Source organism: Thrips palmi, unplaced genomic scaffold (assembly GCF_012932325.1).
Source record: "Thrips palmi isolate BJ-2018 unplaced genomic scaffold, TpBJ-2018v1 HiC_scaffold_18, whole genome shotgun sequence".
In the NCBI taxonomy this organism is placed as follows: Eukaryota; Metazoa; Arthropoda; class Insecta; order Thysanoptera; family Thripidae; genus Thrips; species Thrips palmi.
Window position 1 is genome coordinate 13,058,581 of NW_023144627.1, and position 7,856 is coordinate 13,066,436.

The window sequence follows — 7,856 nt, forward strand, 5'->3', positions numbered from 1 at the left end:
TGCGGGGTGAGGGTTCACAAGGCGGCAGGAAACAGCAAGCGTTTGATGAGTTTTTATTACCCAATGAAGCGCTCCGGGGCGAACCGACAGCGCGCCGCCACGCCGACCCCCCGCGGGGCCTGGCGGGGCCTGGCGGGGCCCACACTGTTCCATCCGAGGGGCGCGGAAGGGGCGACTGAGAGCGCGGGCGGGAAAATTGAGCAGGAAAATGTGGTTTGGTTTTCCTTTTGCGCGCGGAAGCGACACACAAAACAGAATTGTGGAGAATGGTCTTCCTATAAATTAGATAAAGGTTTTAAGGGCGCGGCTGCTGGGAAAAGGGTTGGGGAGCCGGTCCAGGAATATGCATTGGGGTTGGAGGTGCGTCGCTTGCTCCGTGGACGGAGTCTGGCGGGGACTAGACCAGACGGTTGCGGTTCAGACGACACGATTGCCTGCTTCGGGACTGCCCGCCGTCAAGCTGGCTGAGACACTAGAACTCCATTTTCGTTAAGTTCCAATTCCTGCATCAGTCTGGAACTCAGCTGCTCGGTCCTGGAGATTGCTTCCAACGTGCCTAGTCGGCTCCGCGGCGAATTTTGCTGATACTCGGGGAAAAGAGGCAGAGATTCGTTTGTGTGCGCGAGCCGCGTTTCTGTGACACTCGTCTATTTGCGGAGTACATCCATGGGTCCTAAAAGGGAAGGGAGTTCCCGGAAAATCCCTGTCCTGTCAGAGACATAGTCCACGAGCGTTATTATTTTTCGTTTAATGAAGTGCTTCGGTCGCTTTGGATTCCAGAGAATTCGACTGCATTGGAACGCTCTGCTTCCAGGAATCACCACATTTTCCATCCCTGTGTTTGCAGAAGCAACGCCCCAAAGTATTTAATATCATCCCAGTGTGCTCGCAGAGCGCGGTGGCGACTGCCGCAAAACAACGTGTCACGTGTTGTTGTTTTTTTTTAGTTTCTCACGCAATAAAACAGCGGCACGGAGGGAATTACAAAAAGGCGCGACACCCATTACGTTCCGGCATCAATTTGGAAGCCCTCGCTAAGGAGCTATCTGGTTCGCAAAAGCGTCGGGATGAGGAGTAGGTGGCGCTCTCTCCGCCAACGCTGCGGGGCGCGCGTCAGAAAACAAAAAGCCTGGTGGCAGTTTATCGGTCCAATCGAGTGTGAAGCGGCACGCCGGGCCCTCGTCTTTCAGTTAACTATTTTTATTTTCAGTTAACTAATTTTTTTTTTCGGTGCCAATAAAAACGTTACTCGCGTGGTCGGAGCGCGATGAGAACGCGGTGCGGAACACAGAGCGACCCCAAGGGGGCCGCCACGGCCGCCACGGGGACACAGTGGCCAAGTCCTTCCCGGTGGGCCCCACCGACACAATAACCCTCGGGCCCCCGAGGGCCACAGGCAGCCACGGGCAGCCACGGGCAGCCACGGGCAGCCACGGGCAGCCACGGGCAGCCACGGGCAGCCACGGGCAGCCACGGGCAGCCACGGCACGGGCAGCCACGGGCAGCCACAGGCAGCCACGGCAGCCACGGGCAGCCACGGGCAGCCACGGGCAGCCACGGGCAGCCACGGGCAGCCACGGGCAGCCACAGGCAGCCACGGGCAGCCACAGGCAGCCACAGGCAGCCACGGGCAGCCACGGGCAGCCACGGGCAGCCACTGGCAGCCACGGGCAGCCACGGGCAGCCACGGGCAGCCACGGGCAGCCACGGGCAGCCACGGGCAGCCACAGGCAGCCACGGGCAGCCACGGGCAGCCACAGGCAGCCACGGGCAGCCACGGGCAGCCACGGGCAGCCACGGGCAGCCACAGGCAGCCACGGGCAGCCACGGGCAGCCACGGGCAGCCACTGGCAGCCACGGGCAGCCACGGGCAGCCACTGGCAGCCACGGGCAGCCACAGGCAGCCACGGGCAGCCACGGGCAGCCACGGGCAGCCACGGGCAGCCACGGGCAGCCACAGGCAGCCACGGGCAGCCACGGGCAGCCACGGGCAGCCACGGGCAGCCACGGGCAGCCACAGGCAGCCACGGGCAGCCACAGGCAGCCACGGGCAGCCACGGGCAGCCACAGGCAGCCACGGGCAGCCACGGGCAGCCACGGGCAGCCACGGGCAGCCACAGGCAGCCACGGGCAGCCACGGGCAGCCACGGGCAGCCACGAGCAGCCACGGGCAGCCACGGGCAGCCACAGGCCCACAGGCAGCCACGGGCAGCCACGGGCAGCCACGGGCAGCCACGGGCAGCCACGGCAGCCACGGGCAGCCACGGGCAGCCACGGGCAGCCACGGGCAGCCACGGGCAGCCACGGGCAGCCACGGGCAGCCACGGGCAGCCACGGCAGCCACGGGCAGCCACGGGCAGCCACGGGCAGCCACGGGCAGCCACGGCAGCCACGGGCAGCCACAGGCAGCCACGGGCAGCCACGGGCAGCCACAGGCAGCCACGGGCAGCCACGGGCAGCCACGGGCAGCCACGGGCAGCCACAGGCAGCCACGGGCAGCCACGGGCCGGCCGGACGAACTGGTTCCGAATAACGCGTCCAAGTACTTCCGGACTTCCGAGTTGGCTGTGGATGGCGGCAGTGATTGGGGACGCCGCCCTGATTGGCCCAACAATCACCAGCCGTCGCTCCGTCTCTCTCGCACCTGTGCCGCTCGCCCCACGAGTGCGAGAGAGACGGAGCAGCGTGCTGACGAACGCCCACGCGATGCGAGCGCAGCGATGCCGATGACCGGCTGGGCTGGCACAACCGGCACGGCCGCCTCCACTGCTTTCCGTTATTTGCAAAGTTGGCCGTGCAAACGGCAACTTTTTGGAACAGACCCCTGGCCTGCCCCGGCTGCCCCGGCTGCCCCGGCCGGAACGCGCGGCACGCTATAAACAGCCGCAGCGGGCAAACAGTCGTTTTGCCCGCGCCGCTACGCGCCGCTAGGAGATGAAGAAGTAAAGTTGGAGTGCATGAATAAATGATTGCGTGTCCCCGATGCAGTGAATGAGTTAACAAAACAGCAGCGCGGCCGCCACCTGACCCATCCGACGCATTCCCTAATTTGAAAACTTTCTTGGGGCGGTATTTAATTTCTTTACGCGTGTGAAGGCACGGAATTGGCCGGAGGCTTGGCGGAGGCCTGGTACAAAATACATACAAATAGTTTGCCGGCAAGTGCGTTTCTAATAAGGCCGCCAAAGTTTGCGCAAGTTGTGTGGGCTGGGCTCGCTGGCGGGGGACTCGCGGCGCACGCACCGCGATAAACGGGTACACTGCCAGAAAAAAGTATTCAATCTATTTACGAGTGTCGTGGTCGTCGGCCGTGACGGACTGCAGCTCGCCGCAATTCACCAGGCAATTCAACACACACGTCCACGTCGATCGCGGACGCGCGTCAGACAAGTGCCCTGGGAAATTACGATTTAATTAAGAGTTTCCCACTGATGCAGACCGGCACTTGGTGCAGCCAAATGGCAAAATAGGAGACGCGTGGACCAGTTCGCATTGCTCTGTCCGGACGGGGCGGGCGAGGGGGGGGGGGGGGGGGGGCAGCATGATGGATCGCGCCCCACGCAATTACCTCCAAGTTTTCGGAAGCGGCGTGGTCCTTGTTACAGGCCCGCTTTTGCAGCCCATTCGTCACGTCCCTCTCTCTTCTCTCTCCCTCTCGGTGCCGCTTCGTGCCTTTATTCTCTTCCCCTTCTCTCTCTCTCCGTTTCTCCACGTCCTGGCCGCTGCCCGCGCGCGTTGTCGGCCCAATTTGCACTACAATGCCACATTAATTATTAATTTGTATTCGATACGCGCGCGGTGGACGCTGTGGGTGCGCGGTGGTGTGGCCGACCTGGAAAGACAAGTGTGCCTCCGTGTGTGTGTGTGTGTGTGTGTGTGTGTGTGTGTGTGTGTGTGTGTGTATAAAATTGTCTTGATTAGGTCTCGGTCAGTATTTTAACACAGAGTTATCTGAGGTTTGTTTTGAATTTTCTTTCTTTTCAGAAATAAATTTAAATTTTTTTAAATGGAACACACCACATTTCGCTGAGTGCTGGACTTTTGCAGTGATTCGCCGATTCAGTCCGTTTCGGTGGTGGTTTCCGGCGGGCCGACGCAGCAGTGCGCCCGTTTGGTGTATTGCTGGCAGCAGCAGCGAGATGAGACCCGGCAGTGTAACTCAGAGGGTCTGTGTAGCGCAGAACAAAGCGGGGACAGATAGACAGCTCGAGCATCCGTGGTTATGCGCCTTATCAGTATCTACCTGCTGCTCCCTTGTTTGTTCCACCCGCACAAAAGAAAAAGACAAATTGCGGAATTCAACAAGACGATGTCGGCGGCGAACAACAAAAATGAAAGTCTGAGTCCGTATTAGCCGCCGCGGTTTGCGCACTCATTTGTAATCCTTTTCCCCCCGCCCCCTTCCTCCCCGTCGCCCCCGCCATAAACACTCCGGGCCATCACCAGCGCGTACATGTTTTTGCCAGTGCCCAGGGACGCGCGTGCGACTGGAAGATTGCGCAAGTGTGTGCGTGTGTGTGCGTGTGTGAAAGACGCCGTGCGTGTGTGTGTGTGTGTGTGCCGCGTTTGGACAGGACGGCAGGCAGCCCCTCACCTCGAATGGTGGCGTACCTGCTACACTATACACATAACGGAGTGTTGGTGTGCTTAGCAAGCCATCCCGGCGTAATCCCCCACATTTCTTCCTGACAGTGGTGTGGGGCGGTGGCGGGGCGGCGACAGAACGCTCCAATTTCTTTTCGTCTCGCCGCTCGGGAGACTGTGAGCCCGTCCCGGCCGTCCCGGCCCTGCCCGTCCGAAAGGAGCCCCGCAGTGTAGACTCGACATGTCGGCAGCGGGGCTGCGTTGCATATACGGCCAGAAGCAGCCACCGGCGGCGGTGCTAGGGACGCGCAGTGCATGTGAGGCGGCCCGGCCGCCAACTTGAAGCACTTTTTAACTACTTGCGAGTGATGTCACTGAACCCCGACACAACACTGCCCTCGCGCTGCTGGCCGTCCGAGAGGGGCGGGCTAACGATATTTCCCCCTACTTTGCACTCCGCAAGGCGCAGCGCGCAGGGCTGCCAGCAGGGCTGCCAGCACTCTGCCAGGAGGCGCAGGTAAAGGGGAACATCCACGATCCACGTAACACGCCCAAACCTCCCTCTTTTTTTGCCCGAGTCCTCTGCTTATCCTAATCTTCCCACGTGTACTAACAAACCCAGGCACAGCCCCGCCCTGAAAAAAGCACGTCTTATAGACGACCCTCCCCCAGCCCCGGGACTCGGGATTTACAGGCGACGTTCGCACTTAGTCGAGTTGGTCGAGGCTCGGCCGCTGGCTGGCAGTGCATCCACGGCAGGCTTTGCATCGCCATGACATGCCTTTGGGTGTCACGCATGCCTCGGCCTGCACTGTCTCTCACACGGGGCCGCACAGGTTCGAGAGAGACGCAGAGCGCTGACATGCGGAATCGGCATTGCATCGGTGGCTTCTCCGGGAATGCGAGGCGGTATGCGACCGAACTTCCGTGGCGGCGTGGTCGGGGCGGCACTGCAAAAGGAAGAGGGGGGTGTTCGCATAGCAGTGGATGAGCGTGCCGGGGTTTAGCGCGCTAAGTGTCCGGGGGTCTTTCTGACTGCGCAGCGCCCCCTAACACCCCACACGGGGCCCCAGGCCTCGCACAGGGCTCCGCACAGGGCCCTGCACAGGGCGAGCCCAAGCTGGGCCGAGTTCGTGACAGAGAGGAATAAACACTAGCGTGTATTAAGGGATTCGGGGAGGGGGAGGGACGCTGCGCAGCACGCTGCTCTCGCCAGGTCCGGTCGGAAGTGGTCTCTTCGTCTGTCTCTCTCTTCCTTGAGAGGCCGGAACCGGAAGTGCAGGGCTTGGTTGCCGAGGCAACGCGGGACTCGCCCCGCTCCACGGTGATATCTGATCCACGGCCTGGGGCAGCGAGTGCTGTAGGGCCGTGGGGCCCGGCCGGGGGGTTCGCGTTTGTCTCAATTCGCATTCCAATAACGCCCCGGTCCGGCGCCCCGAGGCGGCAGCGCGGCCAAATTTGAAACTACCGTGCAGGAGGTTCGGTTCCCTCTGCTGCACTGGGTCAAAGTGCGGCAGAAGGAGCGAGCTCCCGGCAAAACGCCCGACTCGGGAAATCCGATCACAGAGTGGAACGGAAAGGAAATACAAAAGTAACAACAAGCTCCAAAACTCCTTTCATTACGGTACGTGTTTGCGAGGCCCTTGTGGGTGCACATCTAGGTCACACAGGACCCCGCCCCCTGTTTTTTGGTCTCTTTCTGCGTCGCCATGCGACGAGACAGGCTGTAAATATAACGTATGCACTGTGGAAAGCAGCGCCAGAGATCGAAGCATGATATGCGCTTTAGCGGGACCAAGTTCCCACGGCGGCAAAGTTGGCCTGATGCGGACATTCACGGGGTGGGGGGAGCGCCAGTGGGGCAGCTGGGTCGGGTCAGAAGCTTCTTTTCGTAAGCAGATAGTGGCAGCAGGGGGCGCAGGGCAGTGGGGTGCTGTCAACCGTGCCACGGCTCGGGCCGCTCGGGCCGGCCAGACAACGCTGCGGACAACGCAGTGCCCCGACGCAGCACTTTTTATTGGAAGAGGCGAAGAGGGTCTCTGGGTAGATTGGCCGCACGTCCAGAAATGCGTCAACTTGGCAATCCCCGACAACACGGCAGCGTCACGCGTCAGCCGGCGGCCTAGTTGCTTGGTCGAAACCGTCGAGTCATTTCGCAGAAACCAGACTGCAGAAAAAACACATCAAACCGAACATCAAAGGTCCAGGGGGAAAGCGGTCATAGTGTCAACAGCAGCCGTCGCAGATCCCGGTGACTTATTCAGCTGGCTGGTCCTCTTTCTTGTCGCCCGTTGTCGGTACCGTCCACAAAGCGGCAAACTGACCGGGGCTAAAAGGAAAGCGGATTTAAAATTCTGTTGCTGGTCGCAGTGAGTGCCCATGCCTTGTTACAACGCGTATCCATTAGGGTGATGCGTGCATCTTTCATGGACAGGCCGGGCTTTACGGACGTACCACATGCGGCATTACTGGGGTCGAATATATAAGGTCCATTCCTCGAACTCAACATCCAGTGATCAAAACGTGCCTCAAAACGACGACTGCCGCGACTTTGCCAGCTTGTCACACACAACCCCGTTTTACGGTAAAGACGTGTTTGTGTTTCGGGTAGTCGGCAGAAGAATCACTTCGACTGGGCTCGTTTGATGGCTTCGGTCCGCGGGACTCGCCTTGGCGTGCCTCCACGCTCCAGTGACAGCTGTTTGGGGCAACGGGATGATCAGTCAGCAGGCCCCGCAAATCCCCGAGGCAGACAGTGGGCGGAGCGAGGCGAAAAATCGCGATCGCAAAACAAAGACGTGAAACAAAATGGGGGGAGGGAGAACGGAGTAGTGGCTTAGTCCCCTGTCCTGGCTGCGCCGTGGCCTCTGCCGTGGCCTCGGCCGTGGCCTCGGCCGTGGCCTCGGCCGCCAGCCGAGCTCCACAACGGGCATGTGAGGAATGGCGTGTGGAGAGTCTGCATTCTCAGACCCACCGCCCCCTCCCCCTGAAAACCCGCAGTGTTCCCCACTGCGTCGCTGCACACAGTGCGTGCTCCTTTGAGAGCCGCCCCTGACAAACTGAGGGCCAGGTCAACTCGGGGGTAACTCGGGGGTAACTCAGGGGTAACTCGGGGGTAACTCGGGGGTAACTCAAGGGGAAGTCGGGGGGAAGTCGGGGGGAACTCGGGGGGAAGTCGGGGGGAACTCGGGGGGAAGTCGGGGGGAACTCAGGGGCAAGTCGGGGGGAACTCGGGGGGAACTCGGGGGGAACTCGGGGGCAAGTCGGGGGGA